We start from the raw sequence: 20,228 nt of genomic DNA, 5'->3' as shown, positions 1-20,228 counted from the left end.
TAGTTCATAAATTGTCAAAATAAATTTTTGTAAGGGCGAAGCCAACCTATTTTTTTTTTTTTTACGCCTTTTAGTCAGTGAACCACCACGCACAGCTTTCTTGTCTTTGGCGGCTGCACTTGCGCCAGATGATCAGTCGAGACCAGATGTGCCATAAACCGGCCCTCGCGTTAAGTGAAGAGCCGCGCGAAGGTGAGACGCTCTTTGCGCACGTCAATCGCGCCGCGTGCCTTCTGTGGTCGGCGTAACCAGATGAGGTGTAAACGTATGCACGTTCGCCTTCACGGGAAGTGGGTGTCCCTCCTGTCCCCATTGGCTCCGGCGTCGCACCGCCCCGAGGCAACGTCACCACGTGCTATTGTATAAGAAGGCTATGGCATTGTTCTGCTGTGGAAAGAACGCCGCCGAAGAGTCATCGCGCGCTTCTGCAGTTTCCCGGCGCCCCAGAGTTCGGCCTGCTCGCCTCGCCGTTTCCATGCTGCGTCCGTCAAGGAGCGTCTCTCGCGGGCTTGGCACCCAACCCGTACTGCGACGACAGCTCGGTGCCCTCGTTTGGCCGAGTAAGTGGATTTGCGTGTCAGTGCTCGGCGAGAGGTCCGCTTGTTTCTCTTTAGGTACTACACGCGGGCGGTTGTACCTTGGGCATCCACATCCGTGTCATGGCTTCACTGGTCATGCATGGTCATATAAAGCTTTAAGGCCGATGATGTCAGCAACTACTGAATTTACCATCATGTCCGCTCGGTGTCGCCGGCAACCGTGCGCAATTGCCACTGATGAAAAAAAAAAAACGCTGTACCATTCAATCACAAGGCATTATTACGTGAGAACAATGGCTCTGCGAATTCTGCGCCTGAATAGCTGCTTCAATCTCTATGTGTGTATTTAGTGGAGAGAATATGCAAAGTCGTGTTCCTGTCTATAGCATTCGTTCGGAGCATTGCAAAACGAGTAAGAACTATATAATACGACAGCGTTTTCTGTGTTGAAGATACGCTGTTCATGACTGTGGGGCTTACGTGGTCACATGACTGCGCATGCGCGCATCAATCGCCTGTAATGGTGAATTACATTGGGTAAACCAGAACCCCTTTAGGAATTCAAAAGGGCAGCTAAAAGACCCATCAGTTGTGTTCAAGTGCCGCCTTTGCTCTCGGAAGCCCTCCGCTCGAGCGCCCAAGACAGAAGTGCCTAGCTCACTCAAAGCCCTCGTGTGTTTGGCGCTTGTCTGTTCATTGGAATCGTCGTGGGCTCGGCCTTGGCGAGCATTCACAAGACCACCACTTCGATACTTTAACGGATCTTTGTAGAAGTGCCCACAGGTCACGTCTATGGCTATACGCTTTTACTTGGCCAATAGCTCGAAAAAGCAAGTTCTTCGAGGACCCTTAAGGAATATCGTCGTGATACTCGGAAACTGATGCGAATGGTGCTCGCAGATGTTTCAGAACGCGAGAGCCGCCAAGAGCTGAATTCTTTCGCAGCGTAAGTGAGGATGCAGCCATCAATCGAGGCGTGCACTCTTCGCTTGGGGCCCGGATACCTTTCTATGTTTGGCTGCGCGCCGAAACTTCGACAGAAACGAAACTTTTACTGCTGTGTTGTTATTGGCTGTCTTAATCCGAAAGCGTCTGTGAGCTAGTAGCTGCGCCTTGGCGTATTTCTTGTCCGGTGTATACAGTACGAAGTCGGCTTACCAGTCACATTCGATGTTCACCGCACATTGGCTTTATAATGGCTTTATTACAGTCCTAAATGTTTCCCTTTTTTTTATATGCATGCGTTATGCCACGCAGCAATAACCATCATCCATCAACCTCTAAGGAGATTACAACCACCTTAATTGGTCCGTGTACAAATCCAGGGTTCGCGGTGGCACCGCCGTGTTTTGCGGCATGGCAACATTCAGCCGCGAATTATTGCGCTCATGGACAATTCCTTAGCGCTCGTGGCGAAGGCAACAAGTGTGGCGCTTGCGCGGGGCCCCCTTTGCCGTACGTTTGTCGACATTGTGTTTGCCGTGTGATTTTTGTTTCTTTTCATTCTAACGCAGGTTCGCTGCCGTCTACCAAAAGTGCCAGAAAAGACAGCTTCTTGGGTGCGAGAACATAACCGTCGTATGGGATCAGCAATGACGTCGCCACCATGATGAATGCTATACGTGTGGTGCACTGGCATGCAGCGAAGTGGTGACTCTCCGCCACGCAGCTCAGGTTATCTGTTTGAGCTGGCCCTTATGTCACACAGTGCGCAATAATTTAAGGATTCTTCTGATAGGTGCAATTCAAGGATGAAACCAATTGCCAACGCTGTCGATTATCTATGATTGGTCAGTTAAGGCGCTTCGAGTCTGAGACGTAAACCCGATTGACATTTTTAGTTGTTTAAAGGCCGTCGTAAGAACAGAGAGCGCTGAAATAAGGCACAGGACAGGCGACAGGACTGCGCTGTTTACCGTTATGTTGGTTACGCGCTCATTGGCCCAAGTGCTGTTTTGAAGGCTGGAGGTTGTAATTTTGTAAAATTAAGCACGGAATTATTGAAGACTGCGAGAAAGATAAATTACGGATCAGATCTGCGAACTGGTAAATCTTACAGGTTTACATTTCTCGCGCTTATACATTACCACGATAAAATATACTTTGTGTCCTTTACGTGTCAGATGTTTCATTTACCTACGTGTCGTTTGCTACCTGGAATAGCCACCTACTTGCCTGCCCTAATGTCTCTACCGAGGCACGATAAAGGTATGCTGTGCCCAGTTCATTTGTAACGCTTTCTGTTTGCGCCGGACAGCGCAATTTCTTGTCTATGGTACATTCGAGAAAGGCAAACAGAACACGAATAACTTCGTCCACTCAGTCCCCGCGAGTGCTTCACACTTGCCTCCAGAGGCGTAACGAATAATTTTTTTTTCAGTTGCATTGGCTGACTGTAATCAACTGGAGGAACGTCAGCGACACTACAAATTAGTTCGAACGGCCTCCTCAATGTGTCACGTTTCTCTCTTATTTCCGCATGTGATTTTTTTTATTCTTTTCTTTTTTAATCTTTTTTTCCCACAGGCACGTCTGGCGTACGTACGCATTTCGCCCTTCTCTCAGTTCATGCCGTGAATTTCAAGCTGCAGCCTCGCGCTTCTGGAGCGGCTCGAGCTGAACGTAAGCCCGGTGGCGGGAACGCACGACGCGATTCGCCGCGCCTACACGCACCAGGCACCCTGACGAGCAGTCGCTGGCCATGTCACAAGAGTGGCGTTCGCTTTCTTGTGCGTGTGACAGCGGCTATTGGAGAGTGCCCTCAGCTTCGCGAGGGACTTCAGTGGCGCCACCGCCACCCTTGCGTTGGCAAGCTGTCTCACTGATGCCCACGTGTGACAACCCTCGCACTGCCGCTATCACCCTTTGTTTTGACCTTATGTGCAGCCTTCGTCAGAAAAAATGGAGCCACTATGAATCTACGCTCTGAAAAACCTGCATGCCCTTTTGAATGTATTTTTGCAACAGAACGATTATTGGGATTCAATCCTGTCTGCATTTTCTTTTTTTAAGGCTGCGCGCTTAGTACTTTACTGTCGGGAACGGCGGAACGCTATAGGACGCTGAGGCGTACATGGCGTTACTAGAAGTGGTGGGCCCACATGAAAGAGCTTTGACATTATTCGAGTCTGTTTGCACAAATGAAAAAATCTTCACTAATTCCTTTTGCAGGAGGGACTCGTTGTTCCGTATTTTATTCAATTCTGAAAGAGTTGCCTCGCTTCTCAGTGAAGTACACTCTTCTAAAATGAGTCGTCAGTACTCATTTTTTCCAATAGATTGCAGTAGCATGTGTTTTGCACAGTGTTGAGCTTTGTCGTGTCGCCTGTCAAATTTACTGCCCTGGGGGCTGAGGAAAAGCGTTCATCTTCTTCCCCCAGGTCATAAAAACAATGCGGATAAAACAGGAGGTCGATTTTAGACACGTCAAATTAGCTTCGGTCATGCGCAGTAACGTCGTGTTTTCTTCTTTTTTTTTTTGCATATACCGTCGTTCCTATCTTATATCACTGTTTCTGCGTGCTTCGACGTTTCCTTTCGATCGTAGGCCTATACACTTGTGCCAGCATGCGCACATGCTACGCTAACTTAGTGCCCTGTTCTACAAGCCGGGAATTTCGTAAGCATGTCTGGTAGACCAGCAAAGTAAATTTTACTTGTCCCGTGGTTGGAATTCGAACGATCATTTCACTAAATGCTAGAATGGAACAGTGCTCGCTGCATTTGTTTTTAAATACTTTAGTTCAAGAACAAACGTCGCAGGCTTCACCGCCACGTATACGCTGCTGGAAATGTGCCCCTGCAGAAATACGATATCGCTTTCAATCTTTCAATACTCCATCTATGGGAGCATACAACACATAACCCTCCGTGGTTGCTCAGTGGCTATGGTGTTGGGCTGCTGAGCACGAGGTCGCTGAATCGAATCTCGGCAACGGCGGCCGCATTTCGATGGGGGCGAAATGCGAAAACACCTGTGTGCTTAGATTTAGGTGCACGTTAAAGAACCCCAGGTGGTCAAAATTTCCGGAGTCCTCCACTACGGCGTGCCTCATAATCAGAAAGTGGTTTTGGCACGTAAAACCCCAAACATTATTACAACACATAGCAAGCGAAACGAATACTGTTAACGTATTTCGATCACGTCTTGTACACGTGGTTTGTCAGTCAGTCGTTAATTCTTTGAGAAGGCGAACCTTTTGTGTAAAGCCTCATAAAACGAGAAGGCGAAACTATTCTAAAAAAAAAAAAAACATCATGGCGTCCGAGAACTGCAGAAGGATGGTGGCGCACGCCACCCGATGGGCCGTCATCGGTGCCTATGGACACGGCACCATCCCCCGCCGTAGGGTGGTTTTTGTACGGAGGAGAAAGAACTTAGTTTACATTAATCCGTTACAAATGGAAATACGGCATCATTATTGTTGCGGTCATAATCGTTGCCATCCATCAAATTCAGAACACGATCGAGTCTTCAGATTTTGTTTATTTTACTCATTTTATTTACTTACTTATCTATTCACTCTTTTTTTTTTATCACGATGGGGCCAGCGATCGGGGACCGAAACCTCAATCTTACGAGCAGCAGCACAACAGCTGTATTTGATGAGGTTATCAACTGAGTAACTGAGACTGATCGGAAACATGAACATAGAATTAAAAAAAAATGGAAGCGCAATGGACAGCTTAAAAATTTAGTGCAATCTTCGCCCACAATACCGCAATGCACTTGCCTTCTGTTCCTCCGCGTTCCAAAATATTGTTCACCGAGCGACGCCGATATTGAAGGAAGCTCGTCCCCTCTGTGACTGCTCGACCCTTGCTTCTAGCAAACTGCTAGCTGGAACGCCAATGTAGTTCGTAGCACAGTTTAGGGACGCATATCTTGAAAGCGGTGCTATACTTCTGCGGTTAAAAAAAAGATAACTTATTTAATTAGCGACTTTTTTTTTGTAAATTAGCCACCTGTACATAGCGATTACTCGTGCAAGTAACGCCCGCCTCTTTTGATATATCCTAATTCACCTTAACAAGTCGAATTACGCTATTTGTCACAGGTTGATTTCCGAAGAAACCTGTCCGAAGAAGAAAGAAACATGTGCCAAAAGGACACAACGCGACAGTGCAGTTGGAAAGAAGCTCTGTCACTTTGAACGTATTGAGCCAGCGAGCCTACAAGGGCTCCCTCCTCGCTCGTTCCTTTCTTTCCTCTTGGTCTTTCCTTTTGGCTCGTTCGGTGTGTTTGCAAGAAATAAAAGTTTTCCCTCCTTGAGTCGCAGTCGTTCTGTCTTTCTTTCTTTCTTCTTTTTGTGTGTGTGTGGGGGGGGGGGGGCGTGCTGTGCAGTGCCATAGTATATAGTTATAGGGAATGTGTTGGTGGGAAACCAGGTTTCTGTGGTGTCAAACTTGGTGATACGTCATTTTCTTTTATGTGAATTGAGTTTATGTTTGCTGTTTTGTTTTACGAGAGAGGTCAAATATACAACGTGCAAGGTGATTCCATCACTATACAATGAATTAAATAGAGGGAAGGAGGGAAAACCATTCGATGAAAGGCAGAGAGGTCGACCTGTGCTAGTACATTGTTCACGTAGCTGTTTTTGCTGCTGTGTAGTCAAGACCGTGATTGCGGCTAAAGTAGAGTCCTTCGACGCCCGCCAGCGTAGAAACCAGCAGCTGTGGCATGTAGCGAAGGCAGTCGGGAAACACATGTTTCACAGTATCGGGAACTTGCCAGTGTTGCAGTCCCGACTGTCCGCATGGCCAACTAGATGAGCGCAACGTCGAGCGAAGGCGACATCCAGGCGAATCCTGTTATCCGTACTTCCTTGGCTTCACTTTAGCTGGAAGGTAAAAAGTCCTGTCGGGGTCGATTTCCCGCAGGCGCCTGTTCCAACGCTCTGGTTGAGCCCAGTGATTGCGCAATATCGCATGAGCGAAGCCGGCAAAGAGTTGACATCGGTTAGGGAGTGCGGTATGTATTTAGGTTGACGGCTTTAGAAACACGCATTCTTGTATCCGCACCGGCTATAGCTCGTTGCGTACCAAGCCAGATACACAATGCAAGGTAATGGAGTGATCGTAGCTCTATGCAAGATCGAATAGCGGCGCGACGTTCAAGGCCACTGGCCTCTTCTCAAGGAAGAATGTGTGGCTTGCAGCGCTGATCTGCGCCAAAAAGTAGGCCATCGATTCAGCGACAAATAATCAAATAGATGTACTACATATTGGTTGTTATTGGACGATCTATTGGACGAAGTGTGCCTCGAGCAGCAGCGCTTTATGATACACAAAAGCTCTACGCAAAGTTCCAAAGAGCTGAAACTAAGATAGGGAGAAAAAAAAAGAAACTATGGCATTCCACTGAGCCATCTGTTTTTAAAACGAGCATAGACAATGGGCAAAAGGACGCTGTTGATCAGGTTGATATACGGAACGATGACAGAGTTGAGAATGACCACATCAAAAGAGCGGCCAAGATTTTGAACCTGTGAGCACTGCGGTCAATGTTTAGGAGAAAGCTCCAGCGCTTTATTTTTTAAAAATCTGATAGCGTCGTCGGGCCAGTGAAGCGTTAGGTTGGGCCTCTGGCTGATGCGCTCGGTCCGGTTTGTGTTCACTGATATATTTTGCATACGTGCGAGTCAATAACAACAGTGGCCACAGTGCTTGTACGCTGCATGTCGCGAGGGGAAGTCATAAAAAAATTGGAGCTAATCCACTCTGTGACGGCGGATGACCAGTGAAGCGACGTAGCACATCACACAGGGTTAAACAAAGGCACATGTATTAATTTTCATCATTTGGTATTGGTAGTGCCGATAGCCTTGTTATTACTGTGATATGCACTGATTTGTTCGCTTACAACCTTTTAGACAGATTCTTGTCCAAAGTTAAATATACAAGGTGTCCCTGCTAATTTTAGCCGGAGTTTAAAAATATGCCGATGCACCCTAAGGCGACGCGACCAAATTCATGTTGCTGACTTTTGTATGGAGTAAGTCGCACTACTTTCTTTTTATTCTGCTTAACTAGTCAAGATTAAAAAATACCACGTGAAATGCCCGCTTGTGCGTCGTGACTGCAGCGCTGCCAAACATTTCTCGTACAAACGAACATACGAGCTCTGTTAGAAAAGTATCCGACCTTTGGCCGAAGAAAAAAATACTGGCGTAACTGAAGCGTTGGAAACCTAATCACCGTCAAAGCAGTCTCCTTGGGACTCCACACACTTCTCCCAGCAGTGCTGCCATTGTTGGAAGCATTCCGAGAAGGCCTCTTTCGGAATGTAGTTTAGCTCTGCTGTCGTTGCAGCCATAATGTCCTCTCTTGTCTGAAATCGCGCTCCTTTCAATGGCCTCTTGATTTTGGCAAACAGCCAGAAGTCGCAGGGGGCCATATCAGGAGAGTAAGAAGCCTGTTGAACTACAGGAGTCTGGTTTTTCACCAAAAAAGTCTGAATCAAGTGCGAAGAATGTGCAGGAGCATTGTAGTGATGAATGCGCCAATTTCCTGTTGACCACAACTCCGGTCTCTTGCGCCGAACAGAATCACGTAGGCGACGGAGGACATCCCTGTAGTACTCTTGATGTTTGACCCTCTGGTGCGTACTCGTGGCGTACCACACCGCGGGAGTCAAAGAAAGCAGTCAGCATCACTTTGACGTTGCTGCGCACTTGGCGGGCCTTCTTTGGTCTTGGTGACGTGGAATGCTTCCAGTGTGACGACTGGGATTTGGTTTCCGAATCGTACCCGTACACCCAAGACTCGTCACCAGTAATTATGGTGTTCATGAAGTCGGGGTCACTGTTTGTGGAATCCAGCTGTGAGAATTCAACACGAAGTTGCTTCTGCTCCACCGTGAGCAGCTTCGACACGAATTTCGTCACAACTTTCTTCATGGCCAAATCTTCGGTCATAATGGAATGCTCACAAAAAGTGCTGATGCACACCTCTTCCGCAATTTCTCGGGTAGTCACACAACGGTCCCGCATCACCACAGCGTTCACTTCGGCAATGACCTGGTCATTTCGGCATGCTAATGGCCGACCGGAGCCGTGGCTCGCTCTCTACCAATGTGCGGCCGTCTTTAAACCGGTTGTACTACTCTTTAATCTGTGTGCTGCTCATAGCATCGTCACCGAAAGCCGTCTGAATCTTCCGAATGGTTTCCACTTGGCTGTCGCTCAGTTTCTGGCAAAATTTGATGCAGTAGCGCTGCTCCAGTCGCTCCGCCATTTTCATTACAATAAAAAACCGACGAGAGCCCTGCGCGCTACCTCACTCAAACGCTGCATCCCAGCGACTGACGCCATCTGACGCTATCGGCAGGCGGGAAAAAATTCGCGCATGCGCACGAAGACTCAAGGTCGGCTGATGCAAACGCGCTTGTTTCATATCCATCAGGTGTTCGCAAAAAAAAAAATACTAATAATAAGGTCGGTCACTTTTCTAACAGACCTCTTAGCATCTAGCAGGTATGCGTTGCCGCTTAAAAGGCGAGGACAATGACGCAAGCATTGGCTTTGCGATTTAAGCCACCGATGTGCTTTCCTCGCGGCGGTTCATGATAGAAATAAGCAGGCGCAGCGGCAGCACGCGTGCCATGAAATGCTACGTTCGTCTGTACGCAGAGCGTTTGGGAGCGCTGAAATCACGGCGCGCAAGCGGACATGTCACGTGGTATTAACGCGATAGCGTTAAGGGCCCCGTGTCGCAGAAAATTCAGCGTGTGTGTTTAGAAAAAGCTTGTTTCGACAAGACACGATACCAACACTGAGTCACAATCACGGCGCAATTCCACCAGGACGATCACATATAAAAAGAACAGCGTTGGCGTCGGACGTCGCTTCGGCAAAAAGAATTTCGAGCCAATTCCGAACCACGCATACCGAACCACTCTTCCACCACCAAAGTTGCTCATGCCTTGTCTCTCGTTGTTTACAAAGCTAGTCCTCGGAATTTTGAGAACGGCAGGTCACAAGCAAATGTAACGGCAAAAAGCACCGACAGCGCATGTATTTCATGTTAGCGCTTCACAGACTGAAATATTAAAAGTGGGAAACAGTAACAGGAGATCCACCCACGCGAGAGGCCGCGTTTCTACCAGAAAGCTTGCCTTCGTGCATATAGCGTTCGCCGCCAGCGTTTCCCGGTAAACCTTGCTGTTACATAAGGTACGATTGCCGGCAATTGTGAAAAGCAGTCAGCGGTCTTCCAATGCTATCGCGTTCCATTCTTAAAAGCGAAGCTTAAGCGTCCTCCATTTTTCTTTAAATATATTGCGGGCATCTGCAGTAAGCGGAAAAACACTAATGCCTGATATATATAAAGTTATAAACTGCCTAATCGGACGTTTTGCAAAGCGCTCTACAACTTTCTAAGTGGCATTTTTTGCCTGACTTCGTTGCTTCCGAAGTTGGCTAATTAATCTTGACTAATTGTGCAATTAAGCAGAACACAAATCCTAGCGTGACTTACTCCACACAATAGTCAGTAACATGTTGCCTTTGGTTGCGTCGCCTTAGAGTGCTTCGGCATATTTTTAAACTCTGGCATAATTTAGCTGGGACACCCTGTATGCCCGACCGTTGTTGAGTAGTGACTTAAGATTGGTGCGGCACTGCAGACTGAACTCTTTTAGCACAAACTGAGTGAACTGTTTCTTGTCTGATTTTGAGATGTCCCCATTGAAGTTTCCAACGATGATGACAGAGGTACTGTCATCACGGCTAACCCATGCAAAGTGCGTGGAACTCGATGTCACACTTCGGTGTGCCTAGAGATATATACACAGACGCCACAGGCATCCCCACAGTCGGCGACATTTTCCTCCTACGAGGCAAGGGTGTATGTTAAAACGGACTTTTGGGCTAGTTGGTAAGCCATTTTAAACATAACAGCGCGTATTTTGACAGGGACTAGGAGGGAGACACGAGACGGACAAGCGTTGGCGTTGCACGGATGGACGGATAAACAATTAATAGGGCCCGATGTACTAGAAATGAAACTCGTTAGAAAGGACGGTTGGGCGAGTTGGTAGGCCATTTTAAGCAGCACAGCGCTTATTTTGACAGGGACTGCGCTTGTCCGTGTCGTGTCTCCCTCCTAGTCCCTGTCAAAATACGTGCTGCACTGTTTAAAAAGGGTGTATTGTTGTACATACATTTTGTCCTTAGCGTATATGGCAACGCCTTCTGCTCGTGAGTCCATGTGCTGTACACAAAGGATTTTAGTAAACCCATCGACTTGAAACAATACACCTTGATTTGTTTATTTCATTTATTATTATTATTATTATTATTATTATTATTATTATTATTATTATTATTATTATTATTATTATTATTATTATTATTATTATTATTATTATTATTATTATTATTATTATTGGTGGAGTGCTTGAGGCCCCTGCCTCACCTCCCGGGGTCGGCCGGTATTTCACTATCTCCGGTATCGGCTCACGCTCACCGTTTTTATTGTTGACGGGAAAACACGAAACATACCCGGAATCCGATATTCCATTAGAGGCGGACAAATGGAGGAGCATTTATTCTGGTGCGACGATGCGACCCGTATATAGCTTTCCCTGCAATGCACGGAGTCCGTGGAACTACGCGGTGAGGACGAGAGAAAAGCGCGGCAGCGGCGTGGTCGTTCACCAAGTGCCTGTACATGTGCTATTTCATCATCATCAGTAAAAAAAAAAAATAACGGAATAATTCACGCAGGAACTCCTCTGGGAGTTGCCTAAATATGCGTAAGCATTGTGCCACTTGCTCATCTCCACGCAGCCCGGTGTCATTATCAATAGAGAGTGTTAGAATAGGGGACCCAATATTTTGGGGGGCCCCAAAGAGCTTTGCGGGTGTTAGCGTTGGGGCACGCAGGAGTGAAGGGTTTTAGAATAGGGCTTTGCGTTTGCTGATAGCGTCTTGCGCTATCAGCGCCACTACGTCGTCTAAGAAAAGCTATTAGAAATAATTAAATAAAATGTACCATTTTATGATAGGAATAGTAATTTTGACTTGCGTCTATTCGCGTTTAATTACAATTTAGAGGTGATTCTTCAAGCAGCAAACAATTAGTTGCGCTTAGTTTTGAGCAACAAACCCAACTTTACGTGCCTTCACCAGCCAAGCTTAGTCGTGTTAGGCCTACGAGCCATAAAATCCGCCCTCGAATTCGGAATCAGCGGCGTCTAATGAACCAATCTTCATAACACACGCTAGTTGAGAGAAAGCGATAACCGCAGTCACTTCTCCTAGCTTGCGAACTTCACGCGTTACCGCGAATCAAACCCAGTTTGGTGCTAGGTTAGAGTTTGGTGCTAGGTTACCGCCATGTTTGTTGACGCAAAGCTTTTGGGACCGCTATTTGGGCTCCCGCTAAATCGGTGAAATAGCGTTCCCAACGCAAAACCCAAACGCAGTTTGAGTCTCGCGCATGCGCAGTGGCTTCGACGCTATTTCTTTGGGGCCCCAAAACGTTTGGGGCCCCTATTCTAAAACTCTCTAATATTGTGGAGCTTCATCGGACCGGTATAAACATTATCAACCGTCATCGGTCGTTCGCTTATCATGTTCAATAGCGAACATGATAAGGTAGGTTTAATTAAGATATACTTAATTAAAGCACTCGAACCCTCGACCTTTGGTTATAATTAAGGTGAATTTAGTGAAGTTGTTGCAACACCACTACTACGTTTGCTAAGGGGGCTATGTAGTGTTCTTTGGGGAGTCGGCGCGTCGTTCCCGGTGACGCTTGTTCTGCGTTGCGGCTTTCCTTGGAACGTCGTTGTTGGGCGGCAGCGGAGTGGGGGGTCTTTCCTATTGTCGGTTGTGCTCGTGAGCGCCTTGCTGTAGTTCCCCGCTCTGCGCAGAGTCGTCGAGCTGTTGCTGGCGTTCTCTGTGTAGACGCTGATACTCTGCATTTCTGCGTTTCCGTTCATCTTCAGTGAGCGGCTGCGTGCGTTGCGCGCCATTGCGGTAAATGCGACAGCGCCGCGGCGACACGAGCTGATATGCGGCGCGACACTTGCTCCTGCTCATGCCGCCCGGCGTCATTATCAACCTTATCGAACATGATCCGACCCTTATACATTGTGCAATGGTACTTGTTTAGAGTTTAGGCCTTGAAGAAGACGAGTCTACTTGTCGAAACGTTGGCTCCTGCTTTCAACTTGTTCTTGTTTTGCTCACCGTCTTGTTTAGAGTTTGTTCTTTATTCAAATGTATGCTGTTCTGTGTGCTGTTCGGGGGTTTGAGCCATTGCATTTGTCCTACGTGACGAACAGGTTTCTCGTTGGATGGGCGTAGAAATGCTTAAAAAGTTCTTGCGGCTGTACATTCATCGTAAGCTGGTACACGGCCGTACAGCTGCCACTATATAAAAGTATTCGCGCTCAAAGTGGTTCATAGCCCCTTCAACATCGTACCTGTCATTGTTGCGGCCTTCAAGAGTGTAATCTTAGCACAGCTTCAATTTAACAAATATTGTATATGTACCATCAATCGTTTCAACTTTTTTTTCTTCTTTCTAGGCAGGGTCCCCAACGTGCTATCTGAGGCTAAGCCGCTGGCTCATTCAATCTCAAAGCAACCCTTTGTTTCACCATATAACTGATAGACGAAGCCCGTTGTTTTAAAACTCACCACATGGCTACGCTTGATTTAGTATTCTATCTGGTGCACGAAAGAAAATATGGCAATGCGGCATTTTCAAATGAACCGCTTTGCCATTCTTCATGCTTTGTTCGGTTGCCGACAGGCGGAGACACCAACTTAATATTTCTCTCTTCCCGAAAAAAAAAAAGAAGAACGCCTTGACAAATCGGGCAGGTAAACAGTGCCGAGTGTTTATTCGAACGATCGGGGCGATGAAATGTGCTGTTGCAGCCACATTTGAGCAGAAACAAAGCAGCGGTAAGCGTAAGGCGGACATGGAAGCGCCAACAGTATAAAAGAAAGAAAAAAATTAGATATAAAAACAGCATGTCATATTTCTCCGCAAGCAAACGTTATAATAATACGACGTATAAAAGAGAACGAAACGCTCCAAAACATTGCTATCGGTCAACATTTTAGTGAGATAAATCAACAGACTCCATCATAAGGTGGCCATCGTCGTCTTGGCTCGTTGGTCTAGGGGTATGATTCTCGCTTAGGGTGCGAGAGGTCCCGGGTTCAAATCCCGGACGAGCCCATTTAACTTTTAAATTATTACTATTGATGTGACCCTTTACAGTACGTTATTGCATTTTTTGCAAGTTTATCACCAGACAGCGTACGTTCTTATTGGGAAATTTCGAAGCATACCTCCTTTGAGTCCTACTGTAGCCATGGGCAAAGCCAGTAAGTGAAACTTCATTTAAACAACCTGCCATTATTAAGCTTTAACTTCAATAATTTATCATTAAACTTGCAGTTGCATAGGCCCATAATTTTCATACTATAGTCGGATACAACTCAAGTCTGCAATGAAGCCCCGCCCACGCATTCATAACCGCCAGCCACTGTTCCTCCACGAGGCTGCAAATAGTTCGTAGTTCAAACTTTCCCTGTTAACTAAATAAGGCGGTAACAAAACAATTAAAATCATAAGCGCGTAATTTTGTACGTTTTCACTCGTCTGTTAATGTGGAACGGTGAAAGCCGAATTCTTTATTGAATTGAAATAAAATGCTTACTTCGCTGCAACTATTTATTGTCAAGTTTCACTTCAGTTGGCAGCGAAGTTCCATAAGTAATATGGGGTCAGCAGTGAAATGAACTGTACCGTGGGCTTTTGAAGAGTGAAATGCCCAGACTCCATACACTTCGACCATGTCTGCTGCACATCTCATCGCTTCCGCCAATGAAAAGGCTCTTCCATGATTTCTTAATTTTCCCTCTTAATTCTGGCTGGACAAAGATTATTCTTCCGCATAAGGAGAAAATGGAATAACAGTCGATTTAATCAAAGATGGAGCAGATATACCACATACTTGCAAAGTTTGTGGCCCTTTATACAAAATGTCTCACAACTTCAAGGTTTCCAGAGAACTGGACGAATGCTAACATTATACTAATCCATAAAAAGGGAGACGTTAAAGAATTGAACAATTACAGGCCTATTAGCTTAATTCAAATATTGTGTAAAATATTCACCAAGATAATTTCAAATAGAATAAGGGCAATGCACTTCACTCAACGAAGAAAACAGGCAGGCTTCAGGAAGGAATGCTCTACGATGTGTCACATCCATGTCATCAATCAGGTAATCGAGAAATCTGCAGAATACAATCAACCTCTCTATGTGGCTTTCATAGAATACAGAAAGGCATTTGATCCAGCAGAAATACCAGCAGTCATAGAGACATTGCGTAATCAAGGGGTACAGGAGGCATATGTGAATATCTTCAAAAATATCTACAAAGATTCCACAGCTACCTTGATTCTCCACAAGAAAAGTAGAAAAAGACCTATAAAGAAATGCGTCAGGCAAGTAGACACAATCTCTCCAATGCTATTCACTTCATGCTTGGAAGAATTATTCAAGCTATTAAACTGGGAAGGTTTAGGAGTGACGATCAATGGTGAATATCTCAGCAACCTTCAGTTTGCAGATGACATTGTCCTCTTCAGCAACACTGTGGACAAATTGCAACAAATGATTGAGGACTTTAACAGAGAAAGTGTAAGAGTGGGGTTGAAGATTATTATACAGAAGACAAAGGTAATGCTCAATAGGCTGGCAAGGGAACAAGAGTTCAGAATCGCCGATCAGCCGTTAGAGTTTGTGAAGGCGTACATTTACCTAGGTCAATTACTCACAGGGGACCTTGATCATGAGAAGGAAACTTACAGTAGAATAAAAATGGGTTAGTGTGCATATAGCATACATAGCCAGATCCTGACTGGAAGCTTACCAATATCATTGATAAGAAAGGAGTACAATTAATGCATTCTACCAGTGCTAACATATGGCACAGGAACTTGGAGCTCGAGAACAAGTTGAGGATCGTGTAAACAGCGATGGAACGAAGAATGTTAGGCATAATGTTAAGAGACAGGAAGAGAGCGGTGTGGATCAGAGAGCAAACAGGAATAGTCTATATTCCAATTGATATTAAGAGAAAAAAAAATGGAGCTGGGCAGGCCACGTAATGTGTAGGTTAGATAACTGGTGGTCCATTAGAGTTATAGAATGGGTGCCAAGAGAAGGGAAGCGCAGTCCAGGATGGCAGAAGACTATAGGTCGGGCAATGAAATTAGGAAATTCGCAAGTACAAGTTGGAATCGGTTGGCGCACGACAAGGGTATTTAGAGATCGCTAAGAGAGGCCTTCATCCTGCAGTGCACATAAAATAGGCTGATGATGATGATGACAATGCGAGGAGCTGTTCATTTTATACAGTAAAATGTACTCGTACCACGCATTGAAGGATGCAAACTGTTCACTCCAATCGTAGCATTTTTGCAGTGCCTGACACTCCAAATGAGCGGCTCTACAAACCGTTCTGCATGACTACTACATATTTCCGACATTTTCATTTTCGTTCGGTGACTTCTAGCTATGAAACAACAATCCATGCAAAGACCTGGACACATACACTTCTGTACCTATGCCCTCTTAATTTAGTTGAAATCATTGAGATTAATATTTTGAACCAGATAATATGAAATTCATATCAGACGAATAAGTGAAGCATAGCCTGATATCAGCTTGCACATTTATTTTTATTTTTTATTTATTTGCATATGCATCTTGGCAGAGTTTTTATGTAAAAGTAAGTTACTTCCTAAAAAGCAGGAAGAAGAAAACAGTTTATTTACTTGTTGAAAGCTGCAGGTAGTGAGTGTAATGGCGGTAACAAACGTGCCTTGAGTACTAGCGAAGGAAATTGTTGTTTTACAGAATGCCACCTCCTTCAAAAGAAAACAGCACTTTAATGCAAAATGTACAAGTTTTTTGACATTATGCATGTAAAAACGTGGCCATATAATTATTTGCCCTAAAATTTCATTGAGAGAGAAGATTGGTGTGGGATTTAACAAAATACATATTGCACCCCTTTGTATGAGTAGTTTTTTTCTGCAACTCTACAGTGACACCAATAAAGTATGCCAAAGCAATAAATGCCCTGCAGGGCTTCAACATTCTTGGTGCTTTTTTTAAAAATATTTGTTTGAAATGAACATTGGTAAATACTTCTTTGGAATTATAGTTATTTCCTTCATTTCCTCAATATTTTCATTACTTGCCAATAACTTATGTGGATAATGACTGGATGTGAAGTGATATTTAGCTTATAATGCGGCAAGGGACACTTCTTCAGAAAAAAAATTAATGAGTTGCATTAATTTGTGTAGCAGCAAACAACCCACAAAACAGAAAACCTCTTGAAGTAATTTGATAGGCATGCAGATATCTTGGTGTATTATGAAATCTTGAATAAACATCCATGGCAAGTGTTTTTTTTTATATGTTTTCAATATGTCCACCTCGAAGAGAATATTTTGACATCATTATTTTTGACCATGAAAATACTTATTTTGGACACTGTATTTCTAAGTTTCTAAAATCTTTTAAAAAGTTTAGGAAGATTAATTCGGCTTCTAAATGTATGCATCCATTTTCAACACAGAGTAAAGCTCGTGAATTTAAATGTGCATAGAAAAATATAATTGGTGAATTGCATGGATATGGTCACCTAGGAGGCGCGTTAAAAAAAAGTACGAATGACACATAATTACGGCAAGCAAAGAACATCTACATTTCCTATGCACAGAAGTGAGCTCTTCAGCCATCCTTCATATATATATATGTGTAGAGACTGCTTATTTGCTGGCAATCCTTGTAACATATGTACGCGAGCAGAACAGGCCAATGGACTACAGTTGATGTTGCATTATGCGATCTGCACTACAAAAAGGGCACTCAGAATTGGTCAAGACAAAAGAGAAGTGTTCATCTTGTATTTCATGTTACATGCCCCATTTTCACTGCACATTACACTTATATGTCCAACGTTTGGTCATCCTATGAGGAATTGGGCAACCATTCCTTTGTGGTCACACATGGCTGCAAGTACATGAAATGCCAGACTCACTGCACACAGCATATGCAGTGATGCGTACCTTCGTTAAACTGCATAAGATGCTCCCAGTATTCCCCTCCCCCCCGATTCAATGGAGCTGACATGATGACTGACTTGGAAATGCGAGGTCTGGAGCTCAAGCCCTGCCGTAATGGACTATTTCTTTTAGCTCAGTTACTTTCTTTTAGCCCAGTTATCGCATAAATGTATAGTATTGTCGTTAGTTCAGGTATAAACTAATTGTGATTACTGATGTTGAATTTATTTGCAAATGGAGATAAACGCCTCAAAAGTTCTCATAAATGTGCTTCAAGTTTTCTAGACTTCTAATAATTGCAATGAACACAGCTAAAGGAGTTTTGCAGGAAGTGCACATCAACAAACGCTTAAACTGAGACTTCCTTTAGATGCTTTGCTTATTAGTTGAAGAAGTATTTTAAACGTTCTGTAGTTCTCTTGGTGTTTCATGGAATAATACACTTTTTCAAGAAGCATACTATATTTAATTATGTAATCCTTGAGATGAATTGTAATTTCCTTTTTCCAACTGTTCATAACTGACTGAAATCCTCCAGCTGTTATGACACTGGCCATTTCTTCCATAGTTTAATGTAGAAAGAATTTAAGCCATTGAATTAAAAAGAGCACTTTTGAGTCAGAAGGTATACTTGTCCTTTATTTCTTTTTTTTGATTACCCCTTGAACACAAATAAACATGAAATCGTCTACTTTTATGGCCCACGTTGCAACTGTCTCAGGCACAGGCCCAAAGGAAACGCCACAGACACAACGCTTGAACAACTCTTCGCCTATGTGTGAGTGCACATGGTGCGCAAGTCAGCTTACTCTTCTGTGGAAACCGCACAAAACTGTGGCAGTGAGGGTACGAGTGCTCCTCCTATGCCGCTGCTGGCGCCATAGCAGGTGCGCCCACTTGCATGACCAATACAACAGAATGCACAAGCATGATTACAGTTATTCCAGCTGTTAAGGCGATCTCGGTGACGAAAATGGAATGGTCCTCCTGCAGAAGGCAGCACCAATTTTGAGGAGAGTTCAAAGTCACACTCACATGCAGTCTTGAACCTATGCACAAGTTCATTCCAACCATTTCATGCCACCTTTAAATCACAACTGCTATAAGTGTTATGAACATTTATTTGGAACCTGCATCAGTTGTACCTCAACAAGCTCGAGTCAGTCCAAAAGGAAGCAGCCAGCTTCATTACGAAAAATTACTCACCAACGTCTTGCATCACTAACATTAAACTATCTCTAAATCTGCCCTTACTGGAAAGTAGAAGACTGCTAGAACTTCTTTCACATTTTCACAAGCTTTAGCACTGCAGGTCATCTCTCAGCGCATGCCAAATCAGGCCCACACATCGTATTGTCACGTGCCTTGATCATCCCTTTTAAGTGCAGTCCATTCTTGCACACACTAACCTCTTAATTCACTCCCCCCTCTTTCTCGTGATATAGCACTGTAATATGTTATCAAATGAAATAATATCAACTTTAAGTAATGATTAATTCCTAGCGAAACTAAAACACCATCTTAATGTACACACGTAGGACTTTCCAGCTCATTTGTTCAAGACATCAGTGTGTTCTTGTGCTCCTTTTCTTGCTTTACTTCTTTACACCATATTTAGATGTTGCGTGCATGGCTTTGTTTTAGGTTAACGCCGAGTTCTTTGTACTGCATGAAAATTTTTTTCTGGTTGTGTTCTTTTAATGTGACAAGCGGTATCTGCTAGATTATGTGCCTATTTTATCAAGCACTTCCATTTGAATTATCTGTCCTAAGCAAACTTGACTTTTTGTCACACCCATTTTAATGGCCATACAAGTCTTCAAGGTTTAGTTTAGTACGTGTCGTTGTGCTGCTTTTACATCTTTTTTTTCGCTTGTGTTCTTTTTATTTTAACATGCATTATCTGTTTAAATGTGTGTGTTCTAACTATCATTGATTTATTGTAGCACCCCTATGTAATGCCTGAATAGGCCTTTAGGGTACTTGGGGGAAAAAAAACTATGTACAGCTCATTACCTATTTTGTTTTTCAAACTCTCATTTGCAATTGCCTTGACTGATTGATGGGGCGATGAGAGATGCTATAGTGAGGAGTGTTCTTTAACATGCATACAAAATGTGGTATGTATACATTGTTTCACTCAGCTTCTGTCAAAATATGGCCATGACAGCCGAAAGAAAAGAACCCACAGAAACATGCTAATCCTCATTTCCATCTGAAGCAGCATTCTGAGCTGCCAGGAAATCCGCTCTTTCATGTTTCTGCCTAGCTCTGTTTCCTTTGTTACCTCTCATATTTAAGTGGTTGTTCAATGCAGTGTGCCAACTGCATTGAATTCGAGTGCCCGCTCACGCAGCTTCAACACAACATTCTGTGTATTTAAGTGCTATACATCTACCTACTGGACACTCTTTTCCAAGTTCAGCAATGCAATGGGTTGCATATTCAAAGAGCACAGTGCAGCAAATGCAATGAACTCCCTCAAAGTCGCTTCTTTGGGAACATTAGTTATGCACTTTTTCACCAGTGTGGCATAGGATATCTTTATTTATTAATTCCTTTGAAAATGATT

General features: G+C 44.3%; 1 long non-coding RNA gene and 1 other non-coding gene across 2 annotated transcripts; both read left to right on the top strand.

Moving 5' to 3' along the window:
• The first annotated feature begins 310 nt into the window (after nucleotides 1-310).
• LOC142578798 (uncharacterized) lies at nucleotides 311-5,811 on the top strand. Its single transcript, XR_012827321.1, has 2 exons — nucleotides 311-560; nucleotides 2,054-5,811. It is a non-coding gene; the product is annotated as an uncharacterized LOC142578798 (long non-coding RNA).
• A 7,859-nt stretch (nucleotides 5,812-13,670) lies between these two features.
• Nucleotides 13,671-13,742, top strand: TRNAP-AGG (transfer RNA proline (anticodon AGG)). Its single transcript has one exon. It is a non-coding gene; the product is annotated as a tRNA-Pro (tRNA).
• Nucleotides 13,743-20,228: the final 6,486 nt, after the last annotated feature.

This window comes from Dermacentor variabilis, chromosome 4, assembly GCF_050947875.1.
Source record: "Dermacentor variabilis isolate Ectoservices chromosome 4, ASM5094787v1, whole genome shotgun sequence".
NCBI classification, from domain to species: domain Eukaryota; kingdom Metazoa; phylum Arthropoda; class Arachnida; order Ixodida; family Ixodidae; genus Dermacentor; species Dermacentor variabilis.
The sequence above is the reverse complement of the archived record's forward strand: the minus strand, read 5'-3'. Positions and strand labels throughout refer to the sequence as shown.